The 12,658-nt window shown below is 39.0% G+C and overlaps 1 long non-coding RNA gene across 1 annotated transcript; it reads left to right on the top strand.

Moving 5' to 3' along the window:
• Positions 1-89: 89 nt before the first annotated feature.
• LOC106111700 lies at positions 90-1,775 on the top strand. The gene is made up of 2 exons (XR_001226189.1): positions 90-805; positions 1,187-1,775. It is a non-coding gene; the product is annotated as an uncharacterized LOC106111700 (long non-coding RNA).
• Positions 1,776-12,658: the final 10,883 nt, after the last annotated feature.

Genomic DNA, 12,658 nt, shown 5'->3' on the forward strand with positions numbered 1-12,658 from the left:
GTATATGATTTTATTATATTTTTTTTCATGTTTAGATACGGTTTATCTACATAATAAAAGCAATTCCAAAAATTAGGAAACATCCCCATTATGCGTAAGACCTGCGAAGCCGCCTTAAAGTCCGATTCGTTTCCGAGCAAAGATCATAATTTCTTTTGAATTGATGAAGGTGATAGGTTGGTATTAGGTCACATAGACAACTTCATCAAGGTCTTTAGAGTGTGGGAGGCTTTCACTATTGTCGATATTTGCGGGAAGAATAACACACGGAGTCCAGATTTGTAATGTCTGTATTTTCTAATTTCTTAACTATTTATACAATTTATTTGCTACGTGCTTGTTGGCTAAAATATGTACACCAATTAAAAACTAAGTTTATTGACCAATCCGGAAGAGATTGATTAATAGTTAATTATAATGAGAGTGAGTGAGAGGTGATTTTCTCTGTCACACATTCTTGCGCGTTCCGCACAGAGATAGCGATATGCTGTTTATGACCTCCTATAGGAGCTTTATTTAACAGTTCGTTCTGTTCTAGAAACGCGTTTAATAAGGCAGCATAACTACGTTCAATTTGGTTCAAGATTAGTGTTTATGATTAAAAAGAAGATATATGTAAAAAATAATATTTCTTTTATTTTAGAATTGTGTCAAAACACTGTTTCTAAACGAATGTCATTGCCTATCGGTGATTGGTTGATTCTAGAAGCCATCTTAAGGCCAAAAATGGCGTCATAATTATAGTGAGTAAAATGTGAGGAAAAGGATGATAATATAGTAACATAAATGTCGTTTCTTTTTGCAGGTGTGTATTTTGATGTGATTTGTAATTTAGTTGTTAAGGTATTAAGTTATATAGGGTGTTTAAGCTGCAAATCAATAGATGGAGTTATTAGTTTTTTATAAGTCGGTGGCATTTTGTTTTGAAATGTCACTGATTTGATATGTATGTGAATGTTCAAATATAGTAGTGCAAAGTATAATCAAGTGTTTCTTTTGTGGTCCCGATCTCCGTATTAAACATAGGGAGTTATTTTAAATGTACTTACATGAGCTATTATAATATTGTGTCACCTATTTATGACGTATTTACTCTTTGTATTCAGTAAAAAGTATTAAACTTATTGTTAATATTTTATAAAAGCATTCCTTGAACTATTATTAATATTTTATTTGTATATTCTAGGAGATTAACGCTGGTTTCCCAGAATGTCTCCAGATGGACTTAAAGAGCTCACTAAAAAAAGGTATTAAGTTAATTAAAAAAAAAAAAATCTTTTTGCCGAGCAACACATTTATTTGAAAACTAGTAATCCGCAATAGAAATCTTTTTAAAACGACTTTTTCTTATAAGATCTATCACAACAGCATTAAACATGGAGAAACTCCGTTTTGAATTTACCTTTTTGCCATCAAGCGACAAAAAATCAAACACCATGTGTATAACCTCAATTGGTACAAGTGATGAAAAAGTTTACGTTGTCCCAGAAGAGGCACAATATGTTGGTTGCCGAACTGAACTTATTAAAACCCCTGCCTTTACGAAGATAAAACATAGTCTGAAGAAAAGACACCAGACACGAAAAATATGGATCACAATGACTAAGGTACTTAGTTGTTAAGGTATTCATAAGTCATCTTAAATGTACTTATCTTACATAAGATATTATTATCTAGACAACTGGATTTAAGAAATATAATATTGTGTCATAAATAGGTGACGTATTTACTCTTTGTATTCAGTAAAAAGTATTAAACTTATTGTAAATATTTTATTAAAGCATTCCTTGAACTATTATTAATATTTTATTTGTAGATTCTAAAAGATTAACGCTGGTTTCCCAGAATGTCTCCAGATGGACTTAAAGAGCCTACTAAAAAAAGGAACAGCTTCAAGGGCCAGTTAACTTCATTTGTCAATTACTACAAGGAATTAAAGCCACCGTTAGATTCAGTAACCCTTAAAGAATTGCCATTGCGTATAGGGAGGATTGAAGCGCTATATGATCGCTTTGACGAGATACAGTTACGTATTGAGTGCTTGGTTGACGAGGTTGATGCGCAGTATGTCCGGTGTAATACCACGACCACACAGAAGACAGGCAGGAAATGGAAGCAATTCCGTGTTTCGTCTGATGAGTGTGGTGCTGGAGGCCTAATTTAAGTCCCTTTCTCTTTACCACCCTTTTCTTATAAGGAGAGGATGGGAAGAGGAAGTGGATTTAACGGAGGAGGAGATACATAGGAAGGGGAGATGTCCTCTTTATGTGCGTCTCCTCTGTCGGATAAGGTTAGGCAACGCATCTGCAATTGCGGATGTCTATGAGCAGCGGTCGCTTCGCCATTTTGGCGGATTCAGGTGGCCGCTTGCTCGTTTGCCAACTTATGTTATAAAAAAAAAAAACTGTTCTTCCTTACAATTTGGTCGCCCAGCGTGGGGCCCGAACTAGGAATTAGATGATAAGAAATTTATGGCCAAGGAGAAAATACAGTAATTCAGACGAGTGCGTTGAAGCGTTTGACGATTAAAATGGCACAAATATTAGAGCCCACTTCGCCGGAAGCAAGTGTTTGCACCGGATTCCACCTAACACCTATTGACTTCGCATCCCCTAAGAAACTTACGAAGTCATTGTTCGACGGGTATTCACCAGTTTGAGAACATCTATACAGATATGAACAGAGCAGTGTCCAAGCTGCAGAAGTCAACTTATCGCCAAAATCAAGGTTGCTCTTTAACAGTGGAAGCAGTGATTCTGACGTGGAGCACAACTCTATTGCCGTTGGTGACACCCAAACACCGCCGAAGAAACCCGAGCGCACGCGTCGCCGTCTATAAATACGGCCCGCGGCCCATGAGGTTCTCATCCCCGATCAGTTAATTACTGAACAATACATGGGTGTCGCGATCGGCTCTCTAACAAGTCATGTCCAAAACGTCATAAAGGACTGCTCAAGGCAGATCCCAGAGATGAATAATCATCGTTGGTCACTACCACCAGATATTAGAGACTTATTGAGGCGCAAGAACGCGGCTACCCGTGCCCACGATATGTATCCCACCGAATTGAACTGAAAACAGCTACGCAAACTACAGCGTGAGGTTAAAACACGCATAGCTGCATTAAGGAACGAAATGTGGGATTCAGATCTCAGTAATTTAAAGCCATCGCACTTAGCCTTCTGGAAACTCCCTAAGTCACTTAAAGGCGACACGTGCCCTTCGATGCCGCCACTCTAACGTCCAAATATAATACCAGCCATGCTGGACGATGAGAAAGCCGAATGCCTGGCTGACAGTCTCGAGGCCGAATGCCTGGCTGACAGTCTCGAGGCCCAATGCTCCCCTAGTAGCCTAGCGGTCGACCCTGAACACCTCCGAAAGGTGGGCAGAGAGGTCGAGTGTCGAGAATTCTCGATTCCATTCCTCCGGTAACTAGCGATGAAGTTGAGGAATTAATAAAAAACTTACGCCCCCGCAAAGCGCCCGGTTCAGATGGCATCAGCAATAGGGTGGTCAAACTATGTCCTGCTGCTATTATACAGCGTCTCGTAACCATATTTAACGTAGCAATGACTCGAGGTGTCTTTCCCCGCGAGTGGAAGGACGCTGAAGTCATAGGGTACCTCAAACCATCCAAGCCGCCGACAAATCCCACATCATATCGTCCAATAAGTCTTCTCAAAACCTTTGGGAAGATTTATGAACGCGACGGAACACATACTAGCTAAACGTCAACGCGGCCTTAACATCTGAGCTCTATTTCTTGACGTAGCAAAAGCGTTCGACAAAGTATGGCACAACGGACTTATATGCAAGCTATATGTGTACGGAGTACCCGATCGTCTCGTATGCATAATACGAGACTTCCTAAGTAGTCGCACGTTTCGCTACCGCGTCGAGGGAGTTTGCTCTAGTTCACATCCCGTTCGAGCCGGGGTGCCCCAAGGGTCGGTGGTATGGTCAGTCCTATTTATACTATATACCAACGATATTCCGCGCGTACATGGTGTGGAACTAGCGTTATTTGCCGATGACACCTGCATTTTTACATCAGGCCGTAAGCCTGATGCCATATGCCGGCGTCTACAGACTGCAGCAAACACCCTTGGTGCCTGGTTTAGGAAATGGCGGATAGAAATCAATCCTACCAAAAGCGCGGCTCTATACTTTTCACGCAGCAAAGAACCTCGTCTCACATCTGTTAAGCTTTTGGACAGCCCAATACCCTGGGAAGACCAAGTTAAATACTTAGGTGTTACCCTTGACACAAAACTCAACTTCTCCGCACACGTGACCCGGGGCAGGTACCGCGCGGCTTTCATCTTAGGTCGTCTTTCCGCGTTAATTAATAAAAAGAGCAAAATGTCCCTTCAGAATAAGGTGACACTCTATAAATCTGTTGTGCGTCCCGTCATGACGTATGCTAGCCCGGTATTCGCGCACATCTCGCCGAAACAAATAAACCGACTTCAGGTGATTCAAAATAGATTCAAGCGCAGAGCCACGGGGGCCCCATGGTACATGCGCAATAGTGATCTTCATATAGACTTGGACTTACCCACCATAGCCCAACCTGAAGCAGGCGTCGCGTCGTTATTTTGACTCTGCCGTCGGTCATCCGTTGACCGAAGGAATGGAGGCGATGAAGTCAGAGCTAAAAGCGTTGAGAGAGCTTCCCCGCCTCATGCCTTGAACCTGGCTAAAGAGTCACAAACGGCAGGAAGGCCAGTAAAGAGCTACGCCAAAGTCGCTGCCAATGTCCCGCTACTAAGACCCAGTTACACCATAATCGTCTCCCACTGATCCCAAAAACATCGGGGAACATGTCATTGATTGAGGATCAAGGAAGCCCTCGACACCTCAAAGACAGGCACAAAAGTAGATCGGATTCGGAAAGCAAAGAATCAGAAGGTCGTTCTTACCTGCTCCAAGCCATACTAGGCAACCCATTTTTAATGAATCTTTTACAATAATTTAATCGACCACACCAGCAAACCTTCAGTCCACCATAAACATCTAGTTAATCCAAAAGATACTTCAAACTGTACAAAACTATGCTGAAAAACAACAGATTTACAGGACCTCAAATTGAGGACTTTCTACACTATATTAAAATAACATAGTCTATAAATACATCGATTTTTTTTTAACATGATTTAGCATTATGCATGTAATTAGGCTTTTATTACCTGTTTGGGAGGTTTCTTCAATTTACTTAGAAGTTGTAGATCACATTGTAGTTGATTTTCATGAAAGAATTCCTTCTTAGAATGGTGGTCATATGATACACTGATAAAACAACAGTGGCTCTGCGAGACACCACCTGGGATAAATTAAAGAGATGGGGGTCAATTCAAATACATCAAAACCTAGGCCCCGCTTCAAAGAAATGGAGCATGCAGATGCCACCCACAGTACTAATGGGAATGTGTTTGAGGTAAGAGCACAGATAAAATATCTGAAAATCCTCGAAAGAACACAAAACACACTGAAACACCGACCCTAGCTTAGTGTGGAAACTTGTAACTTTTACAAAAAGACCTTTATGATCCTCTAGAGCATGGCTCTGTACATATTAAATTTTTAAGAAGTTCATAACACACAACATATTTAAAGTGAGATTTAATTAAATTAAGCCTTCAGAAAGTTGTAACTATCTATGTGTTACCAAGATTTTTTAAATAATTGATTACAAAATGTATACAGGACTATTTGATATTATCACAGCTTGGTACAGAGCAAGCAGAAAAGGTAAGTCCTTTGCCAATAGATCAACACATTCCATAGTAGCTGCCTAAAATTTACCGTCCAAATACCAAACAAGTGAAATGAATTTAATTCCAAGTTTTTAACATTTATCAGAAGTCTACAAAATTGATTATTACATACTAAAAGTTAAAAAACACAAACTTTGTTATTTTACCCAGATTTACATAGAAAATAGCACATAATTGCTAGAAGTTTCTTTGACAATGGCAGCCATATTTTTTGTATTACCAATGAAAAACCAACTTAGATATATTACATCAGTCCCGAACTGATTGAATATACATAAAATGAAACAAAACGTTTCCTAGTTTTAAACAAGAATAGCTTGTTATACATAACCCTTTAAAGACTACAAAAAAACAAAGACGGAGACTGAATCCACAAATCGATACATTTCTTAGACAACGACCATTGAACACAATAAAATATTGCTCCAAACCAAACTATTCAACAACTAGGAAAATGCCGACATAGCTATATTATGAATATCGGAAAAATTTCTGAACTCAACTCTTAGGAAAACAGATTCTTAATTCGTTCATCCAAATCGACTTGAAAATACCTCAGCCGTCAATAATCAATACGTAACTAATTCTTGGGTTTTTAATATGTAATTTTGCTGTAAAATGGTGAACCAAGCGAGCAGTTACAATGACAGTGACAGTTTACAGCCACAAGTTCCAGCAAGCCACAAGTCGAAATACTGCTTGTGGAGATTAAAAATTACTAAAGCCTACCAAAATAGAAAGAATAAATGTTTTCTTGATTAAGCTTTAAATAAATCAAAATAACAATGAAACCACCATTAACTAGGCGGACCATTTTTTTAAACATTATGATGAATTCTGAATAACAACAAAATGAAATCTAAAATTAAGTCTTTATGCTGGGTACCTGGTACCTGTTGCGCCGACCTTACGGGAGTAGGATAAGGAGGGATGATGATGATGATGCTGGGTAACATTGTCATGTAGCTGTTCGAGTCCATTATAACTTGAACATCTATCAGGATCGTCTTGTATCCGCTTGCATTGTGCAACATGTATGCTGTTGGCCTATTGTCTTAATAAATAAAATAAAACATTGAATTACTGCAAACTATACTTTAATTTTACCTATAAATCTCAATATAGTCTTACGAGGAATCGTTATGCGCTTGTTTCAAAGTGTAAAGTTTGTACCATGTACATGAAAGAATTAGGCGTCTTTTGCCATCAAACGACTGTACAGTTTGGGTACTTTTGTTTAACAAGTCATTGAAATTTTTTTGTTATAGAAAACCTCAATTTTAACAGGATTAAAGAGAATAACAGAATCAAACAGAAATGTGAAGTTTATGCTCAAACTGGCTACATTTATTTTTGACACTTCCAGCTGACGTTTGACATTGTCAAACGTTAAGACGAATCTTCGGGTTCAACTAAAAATACTTGTTTAGCTGTCATACACATCTGTATCCAGGCTATAGTTAATTCGTTTGTGAAATAAACTACCCTTTTTATTACCATATTGCCACGTGAAGGTAACTTGTGCTAAAATTGTGGTGATATACTAGCGAGTTGGAAACTGCAATATTTATGTGCATAAGACATAGTTGGTTCGTCTTAAAATGAGGTACTGTAAAAATTATAAACCCCCACGTGGAAATAACATATTCGAGTTAAATTTTGTTTGGGCAAAATGCTTTTAAGTTTTAAGAAAAGGGCTTTGAACACTTACCCCCTATTATAATATCAAAAAATTGTGTCGATAATTCATAGATCTTATTGCTATTAAGAGTTGATTTAGTTTATTACAATGTAACAGTTGCCATTTTAACATATATGTAGTATTTATCAATTTTTTATGTTATCTATACTTCTATACTAAGAGCCTGTCACACCAAATTGTAAATTGTCTGATAACATGTTAAATATGTGATGGAAATATCAATTTTTATACCCTTACCTGATAGTTTTTTTTTTAAGCTATAGGAACATCTATCAGCCACTAGTGGTACATGCCCTTAATATTATAAAGAGGAAAGATTTGTAATTTGTATGTATTGAAATAACTCAAAAACTACTGAGCCTATTTTAAGAATTCTTTCACTGTTAAATAGGTAATTTATCTGTGGGTAATATGTGCATGTTTTAGAATATCATGTAGGGGAAGTCACAAGCAACAGCTAGTATACAGATATATTGAATATGTTTCAGTAAGTTTTCGCAGCGGAATTAAGAAATGAAACACAAGTAACTCGGAGACAATGCCAACTGCTACAGAGTTACACTCTGCTGAAGAGAAGTGTTCTCCAGAGACTGCAGCTAGTATAGGCAGCAGGGAGGGTAAGCAAGCGGTCATAACAGAAAGTCAGTGTATACCTAGTTGTGACCATACCATATCCAGTATGAAGGACTTAAACCTCAAGGAGACATCAGGTGTGTTGAAATTTTTGCTTATTTTTTATCAAAACTAATTAGAAATAGACTATAAGCAGGTATATGTCTCATTTTTAATATATACAGCGACTCCATCCGCATGGTAATAAAAAAAACAAAACCAAGTAGCCTATGTGTTCTGCCAGACTATCCTCTACATCTAAGCCAAATTACATTGAGATTCGTTCAGCAGTTTAGGCTACAAACTTTAAGAAACATCCATCCGTCCATCCATCCATCCATCCATCCATCCATCTATCCATCTAAACTTTCACATTTATAATATTACGAGCTGTTGCCCGCGACTTCGTACGCGTGGTATTAGAAAACATACAAACTATATAAGCTTATCCCATGTGTAGTCCAGGCTTTGTTTTATATCTATGTCGAATTTCAATAAGATATTTTGAACCGTTGCAGAATGATCGAGTAAACATTAAAAAACTAAATTAATGAATCCCACGGGAACCGTAACTATTCCAGGGATAAAAAGTAGCCTATGTGTTCTTCCAGACTATGCTCTAAACCTGTACCAAATTTCATGGAGATCCGTTCAGCCGTTTAGGCTACAATCCTAACAAACATCCATCTAAACTTTCGCATTTATAATATTATATATGATTAGTATGATTATAAAGGAAAGATTTGTAGCTTTGTATGTATTGAAATAACTCAAAAACTACCGATTTGATTTTAAAAAATGCTTACACCATTAAAAAGGTACTTTATCAGTAGGTAATATAGGCAATGTTTTTTATCGTTTTTTTTAACACACGGACATAATAATCACAATTAACAGCTTGTATATGTTTATTTGTAGATTATCAACAATATCATCAACCTATCCATTTGTCATTGAGTGAGAAATCTGAAGTCTGCATGGATCAGCAACAAGACATGTGTTCAATGGACGAGGAATCGAAGGTGTCGACTGAGGACATCAGCATCAAGTCAGCTCCTGTCATACCCAAACTCAAATACAAGTATGACAATGGTAAGACAGTTGTATAAAATGTTGAAACTTTTTTCTATAAAGGGTGCGAGGAGACCTCAAGCCATCAAGATATTTAAAAGAACCATGTATCTTTCTAAGTTTGGATGGATAGATGAATGGATGTTTGTTAGAATTTGTAGCCTAAACAGCTGGACGGATCTCAATCAAATTTGACAGAGATGTAGAGCATAGTTTGAAAGAACACATAGGCTATCTACTTTTTTTTTAATTGCAAACTAACAGTAGCAGGCAGAAGCTTCTTTGTATATAATTTGCCTGACATTCTTATGGTGAAGGAAAACATTGCAATGCACATTAGCTGCAAAATGAAAAGATATGTGTGAAGTCAAAGTAGGCCAGCATTGTAGCTTGTCCTCACACTTAGAGTAGGCTCCGAGCCTCTCAGTATGGACATATAGTGATCTGGCAATTCTCACCACCATCCATGGCTCCACCGACCTTAGGTCATACGGCTTAGGTCATACGGGATACACACAATCTGACCGCATGCACCTTCTTGACTCCCTACAAGCTATATTGTCTATTTATTTGTGACAAGTCTCCCCCTCATGGTTGTGAACACACAATGAACACGAACAAGTTTGCTATTAGACATTCACACCAGCGCCCCACTCCAGTCTATATCTTCGCTGATAATGTGCAAACTCACATAGCCTAGGAAAGTTCACCCCGTTGCTTACATCTTCCATCCAAGATCCTGAGAGTGAGCTGGTAATAGTGTGGTTCTAAGTTTATATAAAATATTTTTTGTAGATCAATGGTCCCCGTTGAACCAGTCTGGTAGACGATGCTATGATATCCGGTTGCTGATGCAGATCAAAGATGATCCACTCTCAAAGACGAAACCCATCGGAGTGCATCTTGAGTTGAGCAGCATTGTGAAGGTGAGTTAATATCTACACTACCCTAAAGCGTAAACACATTACTTTGTGACGTAAGATGTCAGCAATCACAGCATATTTTTCAATAATTCTTTCTTTTATAAAAAGCCCTACATTTACGCTTTAGGCTATACATTTTCACGCTATTAAACTTAGGAGGTAAATAAATTAGAAAAACCTACATGTGGGAAAGGGACCATAAGCTACAAGCTGCCAACATTAAAGAAGTAGGGTTATTATGGTTATGGTAACTTTGACATTTGCAATTGAGAATTTGACAAAGTAAACAATAAATTAAGTTTTTATAATTTCATGCGGACGAAGCCGCATGGGAACGGCTAGTAATTTATAAACAAAATACCTTTAACCTCACAAGAGTGCAATATATACTGGGAAATCAAAAAAGTTCGTGTTAATGTGCGTCACCTCCTCCGTCGAATAAGGGTAGGCAACGCATCTGCAATTGCGGATGTCTACGGGCAGTCGTCGCTTCGCCATTTTGGCGGTTTCAGGTGGCTGCTTGCTCGTTTGCCATCTTATGTTATAAAAAGATGTATATATTTTCAGCAATACCAAGAAGCTCAGCCGTTCAACCCACAGCTCAGACCTATCAACGACTCTCTGTTCCCGAACTTTGCAAAGAACATCAACATCGCCCCGCACTCGAGGAACACGACACCTCGCGACCACAAGAAAGATAATAGAAACCATAATACAAGTAAGTGGCTTTTTAATTGTTTTTATACTAGCTTTCGCCCGCGACTCCGTTTGCGGGGAATTAAAAAAAAACAAAAGTGATTAGCCTATGTGTTCTTCCAGAATAACCTCTACATCTGTACTGAATTTCACCGAAATCCGTTCAGCAGTTTAGGCTACAAACTCTCACAAACATCCATCTAAACTTTTACATTTATATTATTAGTTAGAAGTTAGATTATAAAGTGAGTTTTGGTAGACAGTGACAAATGTATCTAGAAACATTATTTTTAGTTGAAGGGATAGAATGGATAGTTACACAAGTTTTAACAAACCTCCCCTTATAGTAAAAAAAGGTACCAGTACCATTGTACAGTGTTGCCAATATAATTTTTTATCCGACCGTACATCGTGTAAAAAAAACACACAGACAAAAATCATCAATGGGCCGTAACTTCATTAAAAAACTCAATCTTAGCTAAACGTTTAACGTTTAAAATCAATGAAGTGTGTTAAAATTGTTTGTGATATAAAATCGTAAATAATTTATTTGATTTTAATTACTCCCTGTACAAATCAGTGTTTACCAACGACTTTTTTCATTTAAAAGTTATTTCAAAAAGAATTCATTAAATAGAAACAATGATATCTTCTAGATTTAAAAAAAAACGGCCTTTTGCGGTCGTAGGTCATACATTTTGTAATTCTTTGGCCCGTAAGCCGTAGAACACGTCAGTTGACATAGCACTGGTCTGCAGACAGGGGTGTCGGGGGGAGGGTGACGTCATCCCCCGCGTCCCCCGCGCCCGCCGCTCCCGCCGCGCCCCCCGCGCCCCCCGCGCCGCCCGCGCAGCCAGTCATCCGCGTGTCGCTGGCGCGGGAGGAGGTGCAGCTCAGCCAGGCCAAGAACGCCTGGAAGCCCTCGCGCCTCAAGAACAAGGGCCTCAGCGAGGAGGAGCGCACCTCGCAGGTACCGCGCACGGACCTCAGCCTATCTATACTATTATAATAAAGCGTAAACACACACTTCTTTATGCCTAAGATGTCAGCAATTACACCATATTTTTGAATAATTCGTTTTTTAATAAAAAAACGTGGTTTACACGTGCGTCACGTTTTAGACTATATATTTGCTGCTAACATCAAGGAAGCAAGGTTATCATCATATGTCATTTTGACATTTGCAATTGAAAATTTGACAAATTGAAACAAAAAAATAAAATTTTCATAATTCCATGCGGGTGAAGTTGCACGGGAACAGCTAGTTTGTAATAAATGTGACAGGCATTGTTTAGAAGAAAATCGGTATCGCGCTAGCGAACGGGTCAAAGATCACTGACATACAGGCCCCTCTGACAGCTGTCAATGTCAATCAGACGTATTAGAAAGAAAAGCGCACTTCTGGCGGGAGTTTGGATCGATTGTTGAAGTTAATTACACCGTTACAAATTGTATTATGATGATGATGAGTGCACGTATGCGTGCAGGAGTTGTACCAGACGTTCCGCGGCATCCTGAACAAGCTGACGCCGCAGAAGTTCGAGACGCTGGTGGGCAAAGTGCGCGCGCTGCGCATCGACACGCGCGCGCGCCTCGCCGCCGTCATCGACCTCGTCTTCGACAAGGCCGTGGACGAGCCGCACTTCGCCCAGACCTACGCGCACCTCTGCCACTGCCTCGCCGCGCTCAAGGTGCTCCACGCCACCACACCACACTCTTTACTCTCATATGCCTCCTCCACCATCAAGTCCACCTTCCCTTCTCATCCTTTCTATTTAAGGAAACACTGAAAAAAAGGGACTTAGATCTTCGGCACTACAGTCATCAGACGCGAAATTACTCCTACTTCCTTGGGCGGATCCAGCTTTTGTTG

Source organism: Papilio polytes, unplaced genomic scaffold, assembly GCF_000836215.1.
Source record: "Papilio polytes unplaced genomic scaffold, Ppol_1.0 DF824150.1, whole genome shotgun sequence".
Taxonomy (NCBI): domain Eukaryota; kingdom Metazoa; phylum Arthropoda; class Insecta; order Lepidoptera; family Papilionidae; genus Papilio; species Papilio polytes.